The sequence below is a fragment of the Vulpes lagopus genome, chromosome 22 (assembly GCF_018345385.1).
Source record: "Vulpes lagopus strain Blue_001 chromosome 22, ASM1834538v1, whole genome shotgun sequence".
Classification (NCBI taxonomy): Eukaryota; Metazoa; Chordata; class Mammalia; order Carnivora; family Canidae; genus Vulpes; species Vulpes lagopus.
Window position 1 is genome coordinate 30,832,386 of NC_054845.1, and position 22,865 is coordinate 30,855,250.

Below are 22,865 nucleotides of genomic sequence, written 5' to 3' on the forward strand. Positions count from 1 at the left end.
GTTCTCGCTCAGGCATTTTCTAGACATTCTGCAGCGGCACAGGTGAGTGTTGGCGCGAGTGCAGAGCCCACGTGGCAGCCGACGGCTGCTTTTGCGGCGGTCCTGAGAGTGGCTCCGAGGGCCCCGCGGCCGCGAGGGGGCCGACGCACAGGGGGCCGTGGCCGCCGAGCACCGAGCACCCCCGCGGCCCGCTCCCTGGCCGAGCACTGCCAAGCATGCGCCTTGGCGGGCCCAAGGGTGGGGTGCGCGTGGCTTCCCCGCCGGACACAGACGAGCCCCAGGTGGCAGGGCCGGGCACACAGGTGATGGCAGCTTGGCCTGCGGGGGCGGGGGCGCTCCTCCCTGTCCAACCCTGTCTTGTCCATCCCCCCGTCCTGTGCGGAGGGTCCTGGGGGGACGCTCCTCCCTGTCCGTCCCCCATCCTGTCTGTCACCCCGTCCTGTGCAGAGGGTCCTGGGGGGGACACTCCTCCCTGTCCATCTCCCGTCCTGCCCATCCCCCTGTCCTGTGCTGACGGCCCCGGGGGTGGACGCTCCTCTGTGTCTGTCCCCCAGGGAGACTCGTTCTGCCCCCGGGTACCCAGCATCCACCTGCACACACGCCCGTCATGGGCCCCATCCCTTCTAGCCTTTGTTCAAGGCGCCCAAGCAGCCATCTCACCTGACATGGACGATAGAGCAGGAGACACACGACTGTTAAGGGACCCTGCAGCCCTGCGATGTGCACGTGCTAACGTTTCATACATTCTCCCTGCCCCGCTTGGGAGCCTTCCGTGTCCCCTTGGGGCAGCGGGCAGGTCATGGCCGTCCAGTTGGCCCCTAGAGGTTCAGGGCTGAGCAGCACCCAGGCGTCCTGGCTCTGTAGCCTCCCCTTCCAGGGCTCGGGCTGTGTCCTTCCATCCCCCCGTGAAGCTGCCCTCGCACGCGGCCACCCGCGTCGCTGTTCCCACCGCCGCCTGTTGGCCCCGGGAGAAGGAAGGGGGGGAGGACAGCGAGGTTGGCCGCTTCCCTGCAGCTGGGCTGTGGGCCGGCGCGGGTCTGGGTGCCTGGAGGCCCCCATCTTCCCTCCCTTCCCTGCCTCACGAGAGACCCGCTCTGTGTCCCCTCTTCCTGCCCACGGCCTCTCTCCCAGCGCCACCCCACAGCCCACGCCCGCCGTGTCTTCAGATCCTCAACTATGGGGTTTCTTCCTCTGGGAACAGGAGGCATAAATGGGTCAAAACCAGACGCCCTGAGTATCTGCTTGACCTGTGGGCTGTTGGCAACAATCGCTTCACCAGACGTGCAGGCGCAGGTTCCTGCCGCCCCCGTCTGCCCCTATCCTGCGCCGGGGGACCCGGGGCTCCTCAGGGAGGGGAGAGACCCCCTGCCCCCAACAGAGAAGACACGCTTGTTCGACCATGTGAGTGTTTGTGTGGATTCTGGAGCTCGGGCATCTTGCTGCCGTGTAACCAGTTCTAACCCAAACTGCAGGGTTGCCTACGAGGTGAATATGTCCGAAAAGGACACGACGAAAGTGACAGAGTGTTCTGGAGAGTCCGCCCACCTGGCCGGGCAGAGGGAGGGTGCCCGGGGGTGGCCGTGAATGGGCCCGGAGTCGGCATCTCTCCTCCTGGACGGTCCAGCTTTCTCCCCCCGGGGGCCTGGCCCCACTGCGAACACCACACATATTCTCCCAGCAAACCGCATACTCCCTCGCAGCGACACTCAGCCCCACTCTTGCCGGCGCCCAGACCCACCCGCTCCAGCCATGGTGGCCACCCAGAACCTCCCCGCCGCAGCTTCCCCATGGCTGGACCTGTCTTGTTCCCACAGGACTCTCCTCGTCCGCTGCTTCTCGCTGCCCTGAGGTCCACCGCATCCCATAATGCGTGAGCGTGAGTCGCAAAGACCGTGACTATCTCCTGCAGGCCCCCGCCCCCGTCTGCCTCCTCAGGAAGGCCTCCCTGGCACAGCGAGGTTGGATCCCGAGCATTGGTCATAAGGACCCGTCCAGGGTCCCAGATCCCCCTGAGGTGTCAGCCAGGGCGGCTTTGACTTCCTTCTCCACCACACGTGTCATCACAGGCTGACACTCATGGCTGGGCAGGTCACACGGTGAGCTCTGCACGTGCCATCTTCCCGCGCGTCTGATGCTGTGACTCTGACCTCCGTCCCCTGTGCTTCCTGCCAGAATCACGACCTTCTCAAGTGGAGGCAGGCGTACGTGCTGCTGCGTAGCATCCCCCCCATCGACCGCAAGGATGCTTGTGACCCCCACAGGGCACACTCACGCTTCGACGGAATTGCCTTTCATGACGAAGGAGCCTGCGCCTCTTGCTTTATAGAGCAGCAGGTCATTGAGTATTTAGTATATGAAACCAACAGTCAAAAAATATGGAAGGTTGAAAATACGGGAACAGAGTTTCTTTACTGAAGTGGGTGTGAACCTCAAGTGGTCCCTGGTGATACCCGCGAGGCGGGCGGCTGTCACCCGATAGGATGGGACGTGTTCTGCGGTGCAGACGGCGGCATCTCGGGAAACGCCCGGGTCCTCCCTTTGCCAGACTTCACCCTCGAGGGCAGAGCACACGTCTGCTCAGCCTGACCCGCAGTGGGCACCTAACCTGATACCTGATGGGCTGCTCGGAAGGAAACTGTCCCCGGGGTCAGCGGTGAGGGGCTGCGGCCGCGAATGTGGGAGCTCTTGGCGACGTGCCGTCTGTGCTATAACTTGGCATCCCAGGAATCTCGTTTGTTAGACTAATAATTTTCTTAAAATCTTTTTGCCTGAAAGTCCTCCAGAGCCGTTGAAAAACTTCAAGTAGACAAGCAGATTTCTATTTTGGAAAGATCTCTTTGACTGCGTGGGTACGATCCAGTGTCTGTCAAGGAAGGGGAGCCATCAGGGCGGCGGTGGGGGGGTGACAGCAAGGGTCAGGTGCTGCAGGTGTCGAGGGGTAGAGCCCAGCAGGACGTGGCACGTCACGTGGTCTTCCAAAGGAGCCGGCCGAGGAGCCCCTGGGACTGGGACGGGGACGGGATTGGAGGTGCTTGAGGTGCAATGGGGCAGAGGGAAGCAGCCTGCCGGGTCCTGCTTCAGGCACGTGGGGTTTGGAACGGCAGAGACGAGCTGCGTGCCCGGGTCTGGGGACCGGGCAGGAGGGAGGCCGTGGGATGGCCAACCCCACCGACTGAGCACCTGCGCACCTCCGCCTCCCGGGCTGGGGAGAATCGCCGTCGTGCGCCCTTGGGCTCCAGGGGCCGCGTGATGGGCTTACAGCCAGTGAGTGTTAGTGGAGGGGACGTACGTCGCATCTTGATGAACCTGAGGCCCTCCAGAACTTTCCTTCCCTCTGCCATGGCGACTGGCCGTTTCTGGGGCGCAGCGGTTCCATCCGCCTAAGTTCCAGGGAGAGGACAGCATAGACCGGAGTCCCCAGATGGCTTACGGTGGGCATGTGGCAATGAGTGAAAATAAACCTGTTTTATTTGGAGCCAGTATTTTGGAGGCTCTGTTGCTGCAACATTACGTAGCCTGTCCTGGTGGACGCGGCGGAGATGTGTATTGGGAAATTATCACAAAAAGAGCTATGTGATGAATTCATGTGGGTGGATGTGCAGGCCCAGCAAGAACATGCGGAGCAGAGGCGGGAAGCAGAGAGAAAGCTGCCTGCCAAGCAGTGTCCAGAAAGATGGAAGGGGAGACGGAGGGGCGGGGGGCGGCGCTGAGGCGTGCGGCCGGGGCGGGGGGCACAGGAGCCATGGAGGCGCGGCGGCCGGGGGCGGAGCAGGTGCACCGGAGCAGCCTGGCGGGAGGGCCCGAGGTGGCCAGGAGATGAAGTAAGTGCCTGGGGCCGCGCGGGTTTCGGGGAAGGAGGACCGAGGCTGGGGGAGCAGAGGCAGCTGGCGGGGCCGTGGGTGCGGCGCTGGGAGAGGCTGGGTGCCGTCAGCCCGTCGGACGCCCCGCGGGAAGGGTGAGGTTCAGGCGGCAGGTGCAGGGCGCGGGGCGGGACACGGGGTGACGTGCTCGCGCTCCTGCTCGCGTGAGGGGTACCTGCACCGGCTGCCGTCTGACTCGGGTGCGAGACGCCGTGCGCGGCAGGCTGGGTGGGGGCCCCTCCACTGGGCTCCTGCTCTGGGTTCCCGGCCACAGCCCCCGCCGCCTCCCTGGGCGTCTGCTCTGCTCTCCCCACCTGATCCGGAAGGTTCCTGCCGTGTCTGCTGGTTGCATAACCACCCCTCTTCCACGTCGTGAGGCCTCTGCCCCGGATGACGCTGACCTGCACTCTGTCCCTAGCCTGGTTCTCACCCCTTTACGTTGCTCCACCTGTAAGTACCGAGCGCCCCGGGCTCTGACCCTGCCTCTCGCTCTGACCTCTCCTAACCATCCTGCATGACCGTCTCCATGTGCACGGCCACAAATACGATCTTTACGCCGATTCCCCCAGATTTGCATATTGACCTCTTGCCCCTGTCTGGATTCCACCTCAGTATGAAATGTCCCAGGGAGGGTTCTGCAGAGATGTCCGATAAGCATCACAACTCACTTGGCCCCAAAATAACTCTGGGCTCCCTGCCGTATCCCCAGTCTGCATGCTCATGGCCCCCTCTCAGGCACGGGACAGGGACTCCACCCCAGACTTCACACCGCAGTCCAGGACCTGGGGGACCCCCAGGAGGCAGTGGGAAGGAGGAGGAAGAGAAACGGGCAGCGAGCACCACAGGGGGACCCACGCCCTCTGGGGACACATTGTTAGGCATTTCCAATTTGCAGAGCTGTAATCATGATTCACAAGGAGTGAACAATTAGCTAAAATCAATAAGGACCCCAAATGGACTACAGACGCCAACGAGGTTCTTAGGCTCGAAGGACGTCACGGTGCTGCAGGTGGGGGCGGGCCGGGGAGGGAAGCAGCTGGGGACTCTCTGCAACATCTGACTTCACGCTCTGAGGCTAAAGACCAAGGGGTCCTAGAAAGGGGGACCCCGTTTCAGACACGTGTGTCTCACAGGCACTTGGGTGAGCAGTTCGAACCACAGCTAATGACTAAGTACATGGTGGCTGACGAGACCCACGTGTCCCCTTGTTGGAGGAGGACCATGCAAATGGGGGAAGGTGAAAACTTGAAATGAACCCTGTGGTGTTTTGTGGGAGTCAGAGAGAGAGGTAGGAACAACTCGGTGTGCACGGACACGGGTGGGTCGATACCGACGTCAGCCGGACACGTACACACCTGTGGCAGAGTGTGCACGCGCGGCTCTCTGGGCGCTGTCTGCAGAGGGCGCGGAGGCAATGGGCCCCGGGGAGAAGGGCACCCAGCGCCCAGCACCGGGGTGTAGCACCCACGTCATGGTCCCTAAACACCAGTCTCCTGTGAAAGGAGGTGTCTGTGCTCTTTGGAGAAAGGTCTGGTCCCGTGCGAGGCAGGGAACGTGCCGGGTCACATGCAGTACCAGGCGGTCCCAGGAAGTAAGGAAGTGTTAACATGGGAGGGGAGCAGGTCAGAAGGATGCGGACACCCCCGCGCAGGAGCTCCGGGGGCCGCGCCTGGGACTCCCAGCCGGCAGAATAAGACAGGTTGGGATCCGTAGCTCATGCGTCCGTGCTGACCGGGATACGTTACTGATGCAGCGGGCAGCTGGGGGGGGCAGGACAGCGGTACCGACGGCAGAGCAACCGGGCAGCGAGCCCCGGCGTATTCACTGGGCCCGCAGCGAGGGAAGGCGGGTATCCAAGGGGAGTGCTCGGCTCGCCGCTGAGGAGACACCCAGCACCCCCGCTGGTCCTCGTTGGGTGAACCCTCACCCCTAGGACCCGGGCACCACAGACCCTCGGGGAGCAAGCTCAACGGGGCTCCTGTGGGGTCCTTGCCAAGAATGCGTCCCCTCCAGCCAGTCACAGGGACTTCACGCAGCCCGACAAAGGGACATTTCTCTAAGCAAGGGACAGGTGAATTCCAAAGTGTCAGGGTCACGAAAGGCAAGGGGGGGGGGGGGGGGAGAGGCCACAGGTGGGGCGAGAAGGGGCCCGGGACAACCAAATGCAACATGGGATCCTGGACCCCGGGGAAGGTCGTCCGTGGGGAGACATGAACTGACCAGGCCTGCGTTTAGTGAAGAGTGTTGTGCCACGTGTGACGTCCTGTGTTTCTAGTCGTACCACGGTTATGTAAAGGTGCACGGGGGGGGGGGGGGGGGGGGGGGTATTGTAACTCCGCAGCACTTTTAGGCCTAAGACAGGAAGTCCAAAACGACTGCAAGATAAAAGGTTAGGAGACCTAAATGTTGATTTTTGAGCTTAAGGATTTCCAAAATATAGAAACATACAGATCCCATTCTCTGACTAGGCCATAGCGAGAGAGGAATAAGCGCCCAGAAACACAGCAGCAAACACAACTGTACAAACAATAAGAAAACAGGGACGCCTGGGGGCTCAGCGGTTGAGCGTCTGCCTTTGGCCCAGGGTGTGACCCTGGAGTCCTGGGATCGAGTCCTGCATCGGGCTCCCTGCGTGGAGCCTGCTTCTCCCTCTGCCTGTGTCTCTGCCTCTCTCTGTGTCTCTCAGGAATAAATAAATCTTTAAAAAAAAAAAAAAAAAGCAATAAGCAAACATCTTGGGATGACCCCAGAATGGCCCCTGCGTCCTGAGCATGCCCCGCGTCCGTCCACCCCCCGGCCCCTCCTTTGAGCCAGATGACCTTCCTGCTCCTGCCCATGGGCCAGCCCGTGTCTGTGCCCTGCTGCAAGCCCTGGCATGGGTGCCCCCCACCTCTGGGTGACCTGGCACCATCGCGGAGATGGATGTGTGTATTCTCAGGCCCTGCCTGTCGGCCGCTCTGGTCTTCATGTCCGCAGATGTGCTGGCCTTGGGCCCGCTCCCAAGGGGACCTGCTCTTGCCTTTGCTCAGATGGCTCCTCTTCGTATAACTGATTTCTCCTGAGCTTTCTGCTTACGTGGCACCTGCTCGGTGGGACTGCTCCTGATGCCCCATCTAGAGCAGCGACCTTGTCACTTAGTTTTGGCTCATTGTCACTGTGTGCGACTTTCTGGCTTGACGGTGGTCTGTCTCTCCCTTGCAAGCCCTTTCTGGTCACGCTCGCTGCCACCTTCCTCGCTCCTGGGACAGTGCGTGCTGCGCAAAAGCGTTCAGTAAATACTTGTCAAACAAGCAGATCAGTGGCCCAATGAATGAAGATCGTTTCAATGCCCGGCGTAGTTCCTGGCATATATTAGATGCTCGATGCTTGTCGGGTGACCTCGGGCGCTGTAAGGAGCAAGACACCGTTCTGTGAGAAAGCATCGGATACTGTTGGTATTTGTGAGTCAGGACGTACCGTGGCTGCCACACGTCATGAGATCGGGCCTGGCAGCCTTGGGCGTCCGCTCAGGAGCACTGTGGAGAGGCTCTAAGGCACCGAGCATCTTGGTTTTGAACATGAGACGTTCAAACACAGGCGGGAAGGTCCTGGCTGATACACCCGACGTCCAGGTGGATGTGGCACGAGGCACGGGTCTGCGGCGGCTCGGACCTCGTCACTGCCACTCGGGGTGTCTGTTCGGCTCGTGTCTGCTTCACGCAGACTGTCCCAAGCCGGCAGCACGGCGCCCGGCCGCTCAGCTCTGCAGCACCGCAGGGGGACCCTGATGGCACGGTTCGTGTGTTCACGTGTTCGGTGCCCGGACAGCTGCTGTGCCCCCGTCTCTAGCTCTCCAGAAGCATGATGAACCCAAGGGGGGAGACCCCAGCCCCGGAGCCTGCTCGCCGCCCGGGAGACAGGCAATAACCGGACAGCTCCTCAGCGATCCCTGGGCGGCACGTATGGCGTGGTGGACGGTGATCGGTGCCGCGGGGATGGGAGCAGGGCTGGGGTCTGCAGGCTGGGGGGCTACCGCGGGACCCCGGAGCACGGGGAGCTCAGTGTGTGGATCTCGGACAGGGGCCCCCGCAGGAGCCAAGGCAAGAGCACGTTGAGGGAAGAGGCAGTGTCCGCTATGAGCAGAGCCAGGAGGACAGTGGGAGACCGAGCAGGGCTCGGCCCCGAGTTCCCGCTGTTACCCCGCTGGGCTGCTTCCTTGGACGGACACACGAAGCGAGTGGTTTGAGCAGGTGAGGGAAAGGATCCAGCCCAGGGCCGGGCATTCCGGACAGAAGGTACACAGTAAAGGCAGATCCCACTCAGGACGGTCACCAAGAGGCGTGCGCGGCAGACCGGGCCCCGCGCGGGGGACGTCGGGCTCGCTTCAACACAGAGGTGGCCTTTACAGCCGTGAGGCCAGCGGAGTCGTGATGGGACATCAGAGAGGAGCCGAGCGCCGGGGGGGATGCAGCTAAACCCCCCTAGCAGGATGCGAGCTGCAGGCAGGCCAGGCGCCCGGAGCTCCCCGGGGCCTGGGGATCGGGAGGCAGGGGGCCCACGCGCAGCAGGGGTCTCACACGCCCCAGGGCGCCCTCGAGCCTGACCTCAGGGAAGGAGGGTCAGGGACGGAGTCTCGTTGACAGAATGCTGGCTCCTGGGGTGCAGTTGGGCTGACCCGGGGAGACCAGCTTGCCCACAGCACCCGCCTTCCTAGGGGGCACCTGCAGGCCTCAGGCCCGGCAGCAGGGGCAGCAGGGACAGGGAGGTGTCAGAGGCTAGGCGGGTTTTGAAAAAAGAGACAGCAGGGTGTTCTCAGGGCGTGATAAGGACAAAGGATTCCCTGAGGATAGAGAGGAGAGAGCCTCAGGATCTGATCTGGGGGACAGGGAGTGGGAGGGGGACCTTGACGGAGAGATTGGGAGAGGGAGCTGGGACCTTGATGGAGAGACTGGGAGTGGGAGGGGGGACCTTGATGGAGAGACTGGGGAGGGAGCTGGGACCTTGATGGAGAGACTGGCAGTGGGAGGTGAGACCTGGTGCGGGGGCCTCTGTACTGAGGCTCGAGTGTGCTGGTTGTTTGGGGGGGAGACCCCATGGGGTGTCCTTGCTGAACTTCTGGTCCAGAAATGCTCTGGAGGCAGGTGTGGAGTCAGTGGTGGGAGAGGCAGGGGGAGGAGGACACAGGGTTTGCTGTGTGACCCAAGGTTTTCGGGGTGCAGGGTGCTCGCAAGAGAAGGGTCGAGAGCCGGGCAGCTCCCATGGAGAGGTGGGCACCTAGCGCAGGCCTGAGTGGTGTCTGGAAGTGGCTCGGAGGGGGTGGCTGGCGTGCCGGTCGCTGTCCCGATGAGCATCCGGCAGGAGTGGGATGGGCCCAGGAGCCCCCAGGGTGTCTGTGGAGCTGTGGGGGCAGGACATGGCCGACCCCACACATGGGCAGGTAGTGTGGGGCGCCCCCGGGGCTCCACTGCGGGCCCCAGTCCGGGAGGGAGAGAGCCAAGGGGGCTGGGGTGGGGGCAGAGCAGGGCCCAGGGTGGTGGTTATGGACCGAGGGTCCCACTGGAGGGACGGCGGGGTGCTCTGGGGCACTCCAGGGTTTGTGCTCGTGAGCCAGGGGTGAGCGGAGTCCAGGTGGGGTGGGCGTGGGCAGCCTCCGTGGGGCTGGCAGCCGGGCCTGGGATGCACAGGGTCGTGCACGGCAGGGACCTCGCATCCCAGGAGACGCGTCTGTTCCGTGATCCTGGGAGGTGCCTCCTCTCCCTCCCGTCCACCACCCACGTCGGGGAGGAGTGACTCTGGCTCTTTGTCACCACGACTGGAAGCTGGTTAGTTCCGTGCCCTGTCACCGGTCTTCCCCCCGGGGAAGGTGAGGCCGTGCACGCAGGGGCGCGTCCTGTGTCTCTGCGCCTGGCACCATGGTGCGCATGTGGTTGTCGCTCAGCGAGTCGTACTTGGTCGTAGTTAGGTGAACAGTTAAATGATGGGAGACACCCGGTCAATGTATTAGTTGACGTGTCAGTGTGTTTGACACGCGGACGTCCCCGCTGTCACCCGTGTTACAGTGTGTAAGCTGCTGGCCTGGCCACGATATTCCTCCTGTCCTGCTTGTCAGGCCTCTTCTGAACGTCTGAGTTGTTCGTCGGCCCTGGAAATCCGGTCACTGGAGCGCACAGCCCAGTGCGGGGGGGCCCCCCTGACTCGCTCTCCCTGACGTCCCGGGTGCGACGTCACCGTGACGAGCCGCGTCTGTGGCCCTGCTCTCCCCAGCTCAGAGCTCAGGGCGGCTCCTGTCTTCGTGACAGGTGGGGATCCAGCCAGCAGGGTGACCGGGCACTTCGGAGCTGCCTGCTGTGGCTCCAGCCTTCTCCGGGCAGGAAACTGCGGGCCAATGTGTGACCACTTAGTAGATGATGAGATCCAGGGCAGACTACCAGGCCAGCTCCCCTCGGTGGCCGGTGTTCCTGGTGCTGCCTCTCCACCCCACCGCGGGGTTCCCGGGCGCCCCCATTCCACGTCCCGTCGTCACCACCAGTGTCAACACTTCAGAGCCAGGTGGTTCTGTTCCCACAGCCTGAGACGAGGGGCTCAGAACAGGTGCCTAAGGACATTTGAACAAATGACTCCCCCGATGAGTCACTGAAGTTCACTTCGTGGATCTGCAGACACGTAGACCCTACTCACACGGGCCAGGATCTATATGGCCGGGGGCTTGGTTTGCAGGACACAAGGCTCGATACCCTGCTCTGAATGCGTTACAGCTCGTGGATGACGTAGAGACAGGCCCTGTCTCCTCCCACCGGAAGGAAGCTTCATTCCTGTGCTGATATTTGCGGGTGAAATGGATACAAATCCAGATTCTTTAAAGGGCTTTCAGTGGGGTTCCTTATCCCTGTATCCAAGTAGATCTGCATTTCCCAAATGTGGCCTGGTCCATAGACCACCTGCAACAGACTCGCCTAGAATGTTTATTAAACATCCCAGACCCGTCCCTGGGAGTCTGATCTGGGGATCTGCACTATTCACAAGCACCCAGGGGATCTGGGTACGGGTTAGCATTCGGAAAACCACCGAGCGGATGAATGTTTCCCCGTTGCCTTGACACTAGCCTTTAAATATAAACCAGTAACTGGCAGAAATTTTTATAAAGAGAAAACCAATGTACTTGGTTTAAAAAGAAAACAACTCTCCAACATAGAAGAGGCATAGCTGTGAATAATCATGAAAGGCACGAGAATAGCTCTCTGGGGCAGGCGGCGAGCCCAGCCTGTGCCCAGTGCTGCTGTGGGCTCCCCGGGGGGGCAACGCGAGCATCCCCTGTCGCCAGGAGCCCCAGGGGCAGGAGTGGGCAGGCCACGGACCACGTACACAGCAGGAGCTTCCCGCCCTCCCCCTCTGAGGCCTGAGTTTCCGGGACCCTCCCAACAAACCCAGAAGAAGCGGGAAAAGATCAGCATTGACAAAGGCCTTCGTTGTCGTCATCATCATCATCATCATCATCATCATCATGGGGGGTGCGGGGACTTGCCACCCTCACTGGGCGAGGGTGCGCCCAGCCGAGAGTCAGAGTCCAGACCCAGGTCTTCTGGCTTCGGGTCTGTTCTTCTCACATTTATCCCTTCCCTCTTCGGGAAGCTGCATGATTTAAGGGGAAGGTGGTGGAAACACTGAATTTGCATTTCTGTCCCCACTCCTGCCGATGCTGAGCTGCGGCTCCTTTCAGAGGAGATTTATAACATCCTTGAGAAGCAGGGCGATTTCCACCTTCCTCTGAGTTTTTGTTCACGACTTAAAGCAGAGGACAGCGAGAATTTCTCCTGCGTGCCCACATCTGGCATCCGAGCCCGGCCCGTACTTTTTACATTAGCTTTAGAGACTTCCTCCATCCTTGTTTGGCTAAAATGCCCCTTCAGTACAGGACCTTTTTTATTTAGCAACTTAAGGCTTTTAGTCCCGGCTCGTTCCCCTGGCCACCCCCGCAGCCTGCAAAGCCCGCACCCCGCTGACGGTGCTCTGTCTCCTGGGGCAGTGGAGCCTGAGGTCCTTTGGTGGGTGACTCAGGCCCAGTGGTGGCCACGGAGAGGAAACAAGCCCTGCACAGCGTCGTGCTCTCAGCTGTTCACTCGTCGCGCGGTGGGGACCATCCGTTGCTGATGTTCAGTGCTTACCCAGGACACCCAGTCCCACAGGCAGGATCGGGGGGCGTTGAGAGCTTTGTGCTGGGGTCTCACCTGCATCACCGCTCCGGGACCCATGGGCACTCTCTCCCCTCCGTCAGGATTTCTTGCCTTAATGAAACAAGCTGGGTGTCCAGCCCTTCCTTGGAGAGTCGTAACCAGCATCCTAGACGACCAAAGGACTCTTGGCAGATCTGCCGTCACCATGACCCTACCGCGTCTTCTCTGGGTGCTGCTGGGAGCCTGTGACCTGAAGGCAGCAGTGGGGTCTCACTTAATGTTTGGAAATCCCTTCCCCATCTATGTTGTGAACGTACATTCCACTTCGATTTACCAGTGACGTCAAACTGAATACAGCCTCTTTGGTATCTGATTTCTAACAGCTTTATGAAGATATGATTTATACACCATGCGATCCATCCGTTGCACACACTTCAACAATTTTAGTCTATTTGGAGCTGCGCGGTCTGTACTGTGATCACTTTTAGAATATTTCTTCACACCAGAAAGGAACCCGGAACCCACGGCAGTCACACCCCCAGCCCCTAGCAACCACTGATCTGCTTTCTGCCTCCTGGGCTTGCCTGTTCCGGGAGCTTCCTCTAAATGTGGTCATTTGATACATGCCTTTGGTGTCCGGCGAGGTGACACCCATTGTATGGACATGGCCCGAGTGTTTACCCATCCCTCAGGGATGGATGTCAAGCTTGCTTCCATGTTGGGGCTATTATGAGTAATTCTGCTGCGAATCCTTGCACAGATTTTTGTGTGGACATGTTTTCATTTCTCTTAGACACATATTTAGGAGTGGAATTGCCCGATCACGTGGGGATTACAGTGAACGCTTCAGGGAACTTGCAGATCGTGTTTAAAGTGTCGGTGCCTCACTTAGAATTTAATAATATACATTTGCAATGTATTTTGTACTATATTGTACTACAGTCATAAACATACAATATTTAGGATCTAACCCTTATTTAAAAATTTTCTCTTCTTGTTTCCATGTATTACTTTAATCTCTGAAAGCTTACAGACTTATAATTTTCTAATAAGAGCAGATTTTATCATCTATCTTGAAACGTTTTCATCTGTTGATACTGATATATCGACACCCAAACATGGGACATAAGTGATGGGAGCTTTTCCTTACTATTGTCCACTCTCTCTGATTTTCTTACCTCTCTGCTTTCCCTAAAGTGCGATCTAATTCATATTCCTCTGCACAATATTGTCACCTTTCTTTTAAAACACAATTCAGAAGTTGAACTATAACATAGTTTAAGCAGGATGAAGACAGGATTTTCAGGAAGACATTGGCTCCCTTTAAACACATCCTTCAGAAAATTGAATTCCATTAAAATTTATGGATGGCACAGCCAGTTCCCTAAGGACAAGGGGCAATGATTCAATCATCTTGTTCTGTGATAGCCACCCAATAAATGTTTGTTAGATGAATGACTCATTTTGCTGGATAAACCTATTTGGAGAGAACATTTTAACACTGAAGAAAACCTTTTTAGAGGGTCTGTTCTGCTCCAGTCTTGTGTGATGTTGGTCTCCACACCTCTGAGTTCCTCTCTGTTGACGTTGACTCTTTATAGAAGTTCATAAATACCAGCCTCTGTTTTCTGTCTCTTTGGAAAAATAAATTATAGGGAAAGACGTTAGCACATTGAATTTAAAAAATAAACCTCAGGAATGTTAAATGTCAAAGAATTAAATTGATACCTTCTATTCTGGTTATGCTCAACAATTCCTCGTAGAGATATTGGTAGGAAGGCCAATTTAAAGACTTTCGCTTAAAAAGAACCCAAGGGAGGCTTTGAGCAGAGCTAAATGGACCTACAGACACTGTTCCCTAGGAATTCAGGTGTGGCCTCAGCAGTCCCTCTGAGCACCTGCAGCCCCAGGTCCAGAGTTCCATCATCACATGGAGCGCTTGTCAGCAGGACTGTATGCAAACTCCCTCCGGACTCATAAATGAGCTCAAAAGGGAGTTTATGAAAAGAATAGGGGCATCTCTGAGAATCCCCAGAAGGGAAAGAGAAGCAAGTTTGAAAGCTCTGCAACCAGGAGCATAAACCCCACCTCAGCAGTACTGTCATGAAGATTGTCATTTCCAGCCCCACTGGGCACAGACCTCATGGCATGGACACCGCTGGGCAGGACAAGGATGGTGACATCTGAACTACTGCCACCACAACCTTGTAACTAGACCCAGCAGCTACCACAGTGGCCATCAAAGCATGGGTTCGACTTAGCTGTCACCTCAAGTCTTGGGAAAATGCATTGCATTGAAGGAACATAGGTCATGTGCCCATACTGTAGCTCTAAGAGAGTCTGCAAGAAGAAATGCCCAGCCTGTGTGACCCTCTAAGAGTCAGACTGCCTCTCACAGTGGTGGATTCCCTAAACCACAACAAAATGATTGGGATGTCAGTGAGCCAAACAAGTGACAAATGCCACCATGACAACATAATATTAAGGAATAAAACCTAATGGGTAAGAGTTCTGGAGTGCTAACTCTCCTATGGAAAAACAATGATAAACTCTGGAATATATTATATATGCCTGCTACAAATGTATACGGTGACCCTTGAACAACATGGGTTTGAATCACGTTGGTCCACTTATACATAGATTTTTTTTTTATAAATGCTGTATTATAAATATTTTCTCTTCCTTAGAAAAATAATATTTTATTTTTCTAACATCCTATTATAAGGATATAGCACATAATACATAAAACATACAGAATATGTGTTAATCGACTATTTATGTGATTGGTAAGCCTTCTGGTCAACATTAAGCTATTAGTAGAGTTTGAGATAAGTAAAAACGTGGATTCTCAATTAGGTTCCAGTGACCACTGTGTTGTTCAAGGATCAACTGTATACATCTGTTTTATAATATATAAATATATAATATATAAACATTTTAATATAACAGTACAGGATAGCAAACAACAGCAGGAGGAAGTAGATGATATTCAAACACTGAAAAAGGAAACACACTCAATGAAATCCATATTTATATGAATCTTTTCTGAGTGTTTTCCCTATTCCTTATGGTTTAGGACAGTAAGAATTTCAGCAAAGTAATGAATTTGGATATTAAGGAACAGGATTTGGGGTTTCCAGAGTGGCAGGAGATTTTGGGGACAAGGACAACACAGAAACCAAGGAGCCATTGTGAGGGAACCCCAATAGCTGAGTATAAACTAGGGACCCCTGAACCAAGTCTAGTTTTCAGCTGCTACCCACTGAAGAAGATTAAAAGTTTAAGGATTAAAGCCCAGAGAGTCATGGTGTCTCAAAAATAGCAAGATACCTAGAACATGAATATTAAATCCGTGAACCGTTGGAGCTTTCCTTAGATCCATCCCGTGAGTGTGTAAAACCGTGCATCCATAAGCTCAAGACGATCCACCAGCACAGAAAGTCAATACTCTTCAGAGGAAGATAACAGGATCCAGAGTCTCTAGCAACAATGTCCATCGTAGTTAAGAAAGAAGAAAAAACCATGCAAAGTCGTAGCGAAGTGAAACTCACCAGTGAGAAACACATGAAGATGAACCCTGAAATGGCCCAGATGTTTGGATGAGCCAAAAAGAGCTTAAATAGCTTAAAGCAGCTATTATAAGGTTCTATGTCTTAAAGGAAACGATGTTCTTGATGAGTGAACAGATAGTGGAAAGAACCAACTGACATTGCAGGATGAAGGAGTCCACAATCTGAATCAGGAATTCACTGCTTAAGAGCAGACTGAGAAAGTGGGAGGAAAAAAAGTGGAAGGAAAAAATCTTTGGTAATTTGAAAATGAAGCAATGGTTATAAAAGCTGAAGAAATGGAAGATTAAATAGGAAAAAACAGACTAAGTAATAAACAGAATAATAAAAAGTAAACTAATATACATGGAATTTGAGTATCAGGGGACACCATATGATATGATACCTAGAAAAGTCCATATCACACTTGTAAAGAAGTCATGGATCAAAGATAAAAAGTCATGGATAAAAGATAAAAGGTCACAGGGCACCTGGGGGACTCAGTCGGTGAAGCGTCTGCCTTCAGCTCAGGTCATGATCTCAGGGTCCTGGGATCGAGTTTTGCTTTGGGCTCCATGCTCAGTGGGGAGTCTGCTTCTCCCTCTCCCTCTGCCACTCCCCCTGCTTGTGCGCTTGCGCTCTCTCTCTCTCTCATTCTCTGTCAAATAAATGAATAAAATCTTAAAAAGAAAAAATCACAGGGGAAATTGTAATTTAGGGCTGAATGACAGTGAAAGTCCATCATGTGAAGGTTTGTGCGATAGTCCCAAAGCAGCATTCGCAGCATTACATGCTTATGTGAAAAAAAAACAGAAAGGCTTAGAAACAGCAATCTGAGGTACCACCTTAACAAGCAAGGAAAGGAAGGGTAAATTAAATCCAAATTTAGGGAAGGAAAGAAATAATAAAGAGTAGAATCAGTAAAGTATAAAATGAACAATAGAGAAAAATTGCAAAGCCAAATATTGGTTATCTGAAAAGATTTACAAAGTTGATAAAACCTTAGCAAGACTGATCACCTAAAAAAAAAGAGAGGGGGGGAACACATATTATAAATATTAGGAATAAAAAAGGGAGTCATTGTAGCTCCAACAGAGATTAAAAGGAAAATAAGGGGAAATTGTAAATAAAATCACGTCAATGAATTCTACAGCTAATATGAATTGGACCAATTTTTGAAAAACATACCTATACAGAATAACCAGAAAATCCACACAGCCTTATTACGTGTTAAAAAGATTTGATCCACTGTTAACACATTCTCACAAAGAGAATTTCTGGCCACAATTGTTTCACTGGTAAATCCCACTAAACCCTGAGGAAAGCTCTCACAGAAATCATACACAAACTCATTAACCTCAGGTGAAGCAATAGGATACCTCTCACCTTACTTTATTTTTTTTTTGCATGAATAAACTTTATTTATTTATTTATTTATTTATTTATTTATTTATTTATTTTTAAGATTTTTTTATGATAAATTTATTTTTTTATTGGTGCCTGCATAACTCTGATACCAAAAAATGTTACTCAAAAAAGGCAATTACTGACCAATACGTTGTTTTAAATTAACAAAATATTAGCAGTCCAAATCCAATACTATATAGTTTCTTTGTGACTTATTCCAGAAACGCACGGTTGATTTAATGCCTATGAGTCCGTGATGGAGGGGCACCCGGGTGGGGCGTGGGGTGAGCATCTGACTCTTGTTTCGGCTCTGGTAACGGTGTTGGGGTCGCGGGTCGGCTCTGTGCGGTGCTCAGGCTGGAGTCCTCTTGGGGTGCTTTCCCTCCCCCTCTGTGCCTCCCCCTGCTTGTGCTGTAGCTCTCTCCAAAATGAATAAAAGAAATCTTTTTTTTTTTAATGAAAATCAATGAAGGAACCCACCATGTTAGCAAATACAGAAGAAACATGTTATAATCATATCAAGACTTGAGGAGAAAATAAAACTGTCAGTAACCTGTCAGTAAACCTGGAATAAAACTTCTTCATTTGGAGGAAGGACATTTGCACAAAATGCAGACAATAGAAATGTTAAGATAAACCAAGATTAGGCAAGAGGTGGGACATCGACGCCTACCATTCCTAGTCACATCAGAGCAGAGGACAGCCAGGAATGAGGCGAGAAGACAGAGAACTTCGAGACTAAAAAGGAAGAACTTTATTCTGTTTATTCTCAGATGATGAGATTGTTCACACAGAAAACCCAAGGCAGGTACAAGACAAATACTGCAACCAATAATGACAGTCACCCAGACCAGAGTGCGAGCAGAACCTGTAAAAAACCAGCTATTTGTCTTTAGACCATCAATGAACAATCAGGAAACATAAAATCTGCACTTTTAGGGTTTGTACCTCTTATCCCTGTAACCTTCTCCCCCTCCCCACCCCCCATCCTGGCAACAACCAGATTGTTCTCTGTACTTCAGAGCCTGCTTCTGGGTTTTGTGTGTTCATTTGTTCTGTGTTTTGGATTCCACACATGCGTGAAGTCCTATCCTATTTGTCTTTCTCTCAGCGACGTATTCCACTAATACCCTCTAGGTCCAAGCACATTGTTGCCAATGGCAAGATGTCATGCTTTTTGATGCCTGAGTACTATTCCAGAGTGTGTACACACATACGTCACGTCCTCTGTACCCACTCGTCTACGGATGGACCCCGGGGCCACCTCCGTGTCTCTGCTATTGTGAACAATCCCACAGGGAACACGGGGAGCGGGTGTCTTGTCACAATAGTGTTTTCATTCCTTTGGGAGAAAATATCCAGTGGTGGGATTACTGGGTCGTAGGGCAGCTCTAGTTTTGAGTTTTTGAGGAAGCTCCACACTGTTTCGCCGAGCGTCTGCACCAGGTCACACTCCACCCACAGTGCGTGAGGATATCCCTGTCTCTACATCCTCACCCACACTTGTTATTTGTAAATTGGTTTTAAGCATCTCAACAGAATTATTGAGTTTCTACCCTAAGAACCACAAGTATTGCTCCAAAGAATTAAAGAAAAGTGACGAGACTAAATGATGGAAACGTCGATATTGAGATGTCAGCTCTCCCCAGACAGAGGTTCAGTTCCAAAGTGACCTCACTCGAAACCAATACTATTCAAAGCAGCCTCAGTCTTCAGACAAGGTGATGACAGGAAGATTCTGAAACGCGTGAACGTGCAGAGAACCTTGGAGGAGCCAGACTATCTTGCGGAAGGACGAAGGTGGACTGCCGGTTCTCCGAGGTCTCCTCCGAGGCCTGGCCCCAGCACCCGCCGAACCTCCAAGGATGCCTGGCTCCTTTCAGGGGGCGGTGTGTGGAACCCCACACCCAGGCCCGGGGGCCCGACGCGGGCCCCCGTCGCGGCAGCGCAGCGCACACGCAATCTGAGCAATCTCCGCGTGGCCACTAGGCTGAGCGTGAATTCCGGCCGCTGTGCAGGACCGTGACCCCGCTCCATGCAGCACGAGCGGCCGGCCTCCTTCCTGTGACCACCGGCACAAGGGGCCTTAATCTCCACCCAGACTCGTCCTCTTGGAACCGGGGTTGTTTGGAAGAGTGTGGTGTGGCCGCCCGCGGCGACCGTCCAGCCCCATTGTGCTGCTGGCTCGAGCGGGAGGGCGCTGAGGCCCAGCCCCACACGCGTGGGCTCCGGCCTTTCGGCACCTGCCGACATGTGGCCGGAGTCTGGCCCGCGTCCTGCCGCTGTTGGCCGGGGACCGCCTGCTGCTGGCCTCCCGGGCCACGCCCCTCCCCAGGCTGTGACGGCCCAGACCATCCCCACGTCGCCGTGACCGGGTCAGGAGCCGCTCGGAGAGGATACCCAGCGCGGGTCGTGGCGAGGGGCCCTGCGCACCCAGAGCCACGGGTGAGGCCAAGGAAGCGAGTGGGGCGAAGGAGAGCGCCGGGCTCCACTGCCACGGGGCCCACGGGTGCCCAGTAACCCGGCCTTTCAAGCGGGGCAGTTGACAAGTCGTGTCCCCGAGAAGACACGCAAGTGGCCGGGCCCCTGGGGCGTGAAAGGTGAAGGGAGGTGCCGCCCCTGCCCGACCGCGGCTTGGGTTCCGGAGCAGACGTGGGACCATGACGCGGAGGCTCCAGGGCCGCTGGCCACGCAGCAGGGCACGTGCTGCTCAGCCACTTGGCTTCCCGCCTGACACACACAGGGCGCACTTTTCTGTTCTAGGGTGTCTATTTAGGGGGAAAAATCTTTTTTTTCTTTAAAAAATTTTTTGAGGGGATCCCTGGGTGGCGCAGCGGTTTGGCGCCTGCCTTTGACCCAGGGCGCGATCCTGGAGACCCGGGATCGAATCCCACGTCAGGCTCCCGGTGCATGGAGCCTGCTTCTCCCTCTGCCTGTGTCTCTGCCTCTCTCTCTCTCTCTCTGTGACTATCATAAATAAATAAAAATTAAAAAAAAAATTTTAAAAATTTTTTGAACAGGTGAAATGTGTTGTTGAGACAGAGTCTCACGTGGAAACACGGGGCCCATGTGGACGGCCCCTCCCCGTCAGCCCTGGAGCTGAGACTCCCTGACCGCACCCCCGGAGGACGTCCAGAGCCTCGGCTCCGGGACCCCCGTGTCCAGACCGACGACGAATGCAGCGTGACGCGTGTTCCCCTTACCCGAGGGCTGCATGTGCCAGGCGAGGGGGGACATTCCGGAGAGGCCTGTTGCCGTGAGCCACACTGCACACGCTCAAGAGACTGCACACTTGTGTGCAAGGGCCACGGGGCAGGGCTCCCCTCATGGGCGGGACTCCATCACCTGCACGGTGTTCACAGGGTGTTCCCACCCCAGGGCCCAGCACACAGTGGGGGGCTGTTCTCACAGGGTCTCACTTCCTAAAAATACATTAACTTCTCCCCCCAAACTCAGGACTTTTCCCAAATTACCCTATACTCTCCTCTTCATGGACAAATTCGACACATCATTCAAAATGGTCACTCATATGACCATTCTGTTGCCTTAACTGCCATCTGGCTTCTGTCCCAAATCCACCAAAGCCATTTCCCTGGTGCTGTCTGTGATCCCTGATGGCTCTGTGTGGGGTCCTCCCGTGGGCTCGGGGACACGCAGGTGGCCCTCGGCCCCCTCCCCCTCCGGGGCCCGGTGACCTTCTCCGGGTCCCCCTGCGCCCCCTGCACATGTGTGCCTCGCGAAGCACCGTGAGGACAGGGAATAATGGGGCGGGCACTGCGGACTGGCCCCGGTGCCCCAAGCCTCCGGAGACCCCACAGCAGACCCAGCCCCCACACCAGGTGAGCGGGAGGGATGCCTCCAGATTTGAGGGGACACGTTGAGGCAGACGATGGGGTCCTGTCCATGCCCGGCCCGGCACAGAGGGACCCGGCTGCTCCCCTGGGCGGCACCTGCTTGCGGGCTCACCTGGCTGCGCGCAGGGCCCACGCATCTAGTCCACGGGTCCGCCGTGCTGAGGACCCCGGGGTGCGGGGTGCGCCCCCCAGCGTGGTCGCACCTCCTCTGCCTCCCACAGGGGTCTCGGCACCCACGGGCCTGGAAGGACAGAAACGGGCCGAGTATCCTCAGCTATTCTGGAAGGCTTCTCATGCTCTCTGAGCTGCGTGAATCTGCACGGGAGCGCTTGGACCCCAGAAGCCGAGGATGCCAATGCAGGAACTGCCAGCCTGGGGACCCACTAAGGCACTTGGAGGAGATGTGCACGTGAGAAGGGTCCCCAGGGGCGCTGCGGGGAGGGCCCCGGGCTTGGGCTGGGCGTTCTGTGCCGATAGGGCTTGCCTGGCTGCCACCCTGCCCGCGCCCGCAGTCCTGCACCCTGACTTTCAGCCTCCGGGGCTGACATGTATACGGGCAACTGCCTTCCTGGGACACGGGGATGCCGTAAAATGCTAAACCGTTGCGGTACAAAAGAAATTTCTATTTTTTTTAAGTTTTTTTTTTTAAGATTTTATTTATTCATGAGAAAAAGAGAGACAGAGACACAGGCAGAAGGAGAAGCAGGCTCCGTGCAGGGAGCTGATGCGGGACTCGATCCCGGGACCTCAGGACCACGCCTTGGGCCAAAGGCAGGCACTAAACCACTGAGCCACTATTAAGCCTACTGAGGCTGAACTTTTTTTTAAGACTATTTAGAATATATGGTAATGAAGGACCACCCTGCTCCCATGACTCAGCGGCTGCGTTCAGGGAGCAGGACGCGTGCGCCCTGGGACCGGCAGCCGGCACAGGGTCCAGCTCGCTGCGCTCCGTGTGAGCCTCCTGTGACTCAGTGTCCCGGACGTGCGATGTGAAGTGCGTACAGGTTTCCAGCACGATGGTGTGCAGCCAGCATTCACGGTCATGAGTCGGTGTTTAAGAGGAAAAGCTGTGTTCAGGGGCCGCTGCTCTTGGGTGGCGAGCCCAGTGTGTTGAGATCTCGAGTTTGAGGACGCTTTGCGACACAGAATCACTCAGGCGTGAGTGCCGCCCCAGGGCTGCCGAGGGGGTCCCTTGTGTTCATTGTGAGGACATCTTGCACTCCCGGCACCTGCGCTGAGCTCACCTGTGGGTCCAGGGATGGACACAGGTCCTCGTTCAGGGGCGCGGACCCTTCATGGGAGGGTGGTCAGACGGTGAGGTGGTGCTGTAGTCGGGATGGAGCCGTTGCACTTCAAGTAAATAAGAAATCGGTACAAACCAGCAGAAATGCAAAGGTGTGAAATGAGCCATTTTAAGGAAGCAGAGGAGGGGAAATGCAGAAAGTTTGCATTTCTGCAAGGTCAGGAGTGCAGCCAAGAGCCTGCGTGAGGGGTTTGCTGGAGGCTGTGGAGCTCAGGTCCCACATAGCATCGGACTCAACACACAGGAGCGGAGGCGTGGGGAGGCCAGCGTGGGGCGGCCAGCGCCATTCGTCCAGCCACGCTGGGCCCCAGAGTCGTGGGCACGCCCCGTCGGCATGTTGCTGCCCACACACGGACCCTGGCCACCCCGCCACTTCCACAGCAGGTGGCCGTGCGCACGTGTGGGTTTGCTCACGGGTCTCCCCCGGCAGTTGGGCCTGGTGCCCGCCGTGCTGCGCTTACCACGCCCAGCCCGAGCAGGGGGCGGTGGGGAGGCTGGGGGCCAGCATGCCCGCCCCGTGCCGCACGGAGCCCCAGCTGCCTGCATTGCGGCCCGTGTCTTTCTCTTTTCATTCTGTTTCATTTTGAGTGGAGGGACCTGGAATGTGTTGGACACCCAAGCTTAAAACAGAAATTGCCATGACACTAATTTATAATATCAGTTACATATAATTCTGTTAATAGATGAGAATACGTAGTATTAGTTTTAGCAGAAATACTGACCTTCATCTGTGGTAAATG

The 22,865-nt window shown here is 55.5% G+C and overlaps 1 protein-coding gene across 1 annotated transcript in view; it reads left to right on the plus strand.

Annotated features, from left to right (window-relative positions):
• DLGAP2 (DLG associated protein 2) overlaps positions 1–22,865 on the plus strand; it is a 355,333-nt gene that overhangs the window by 265,097 nt on the left and 67,371 nt on the right. The gene's annotated exons all lie outside the window — the stretch shown is intronic.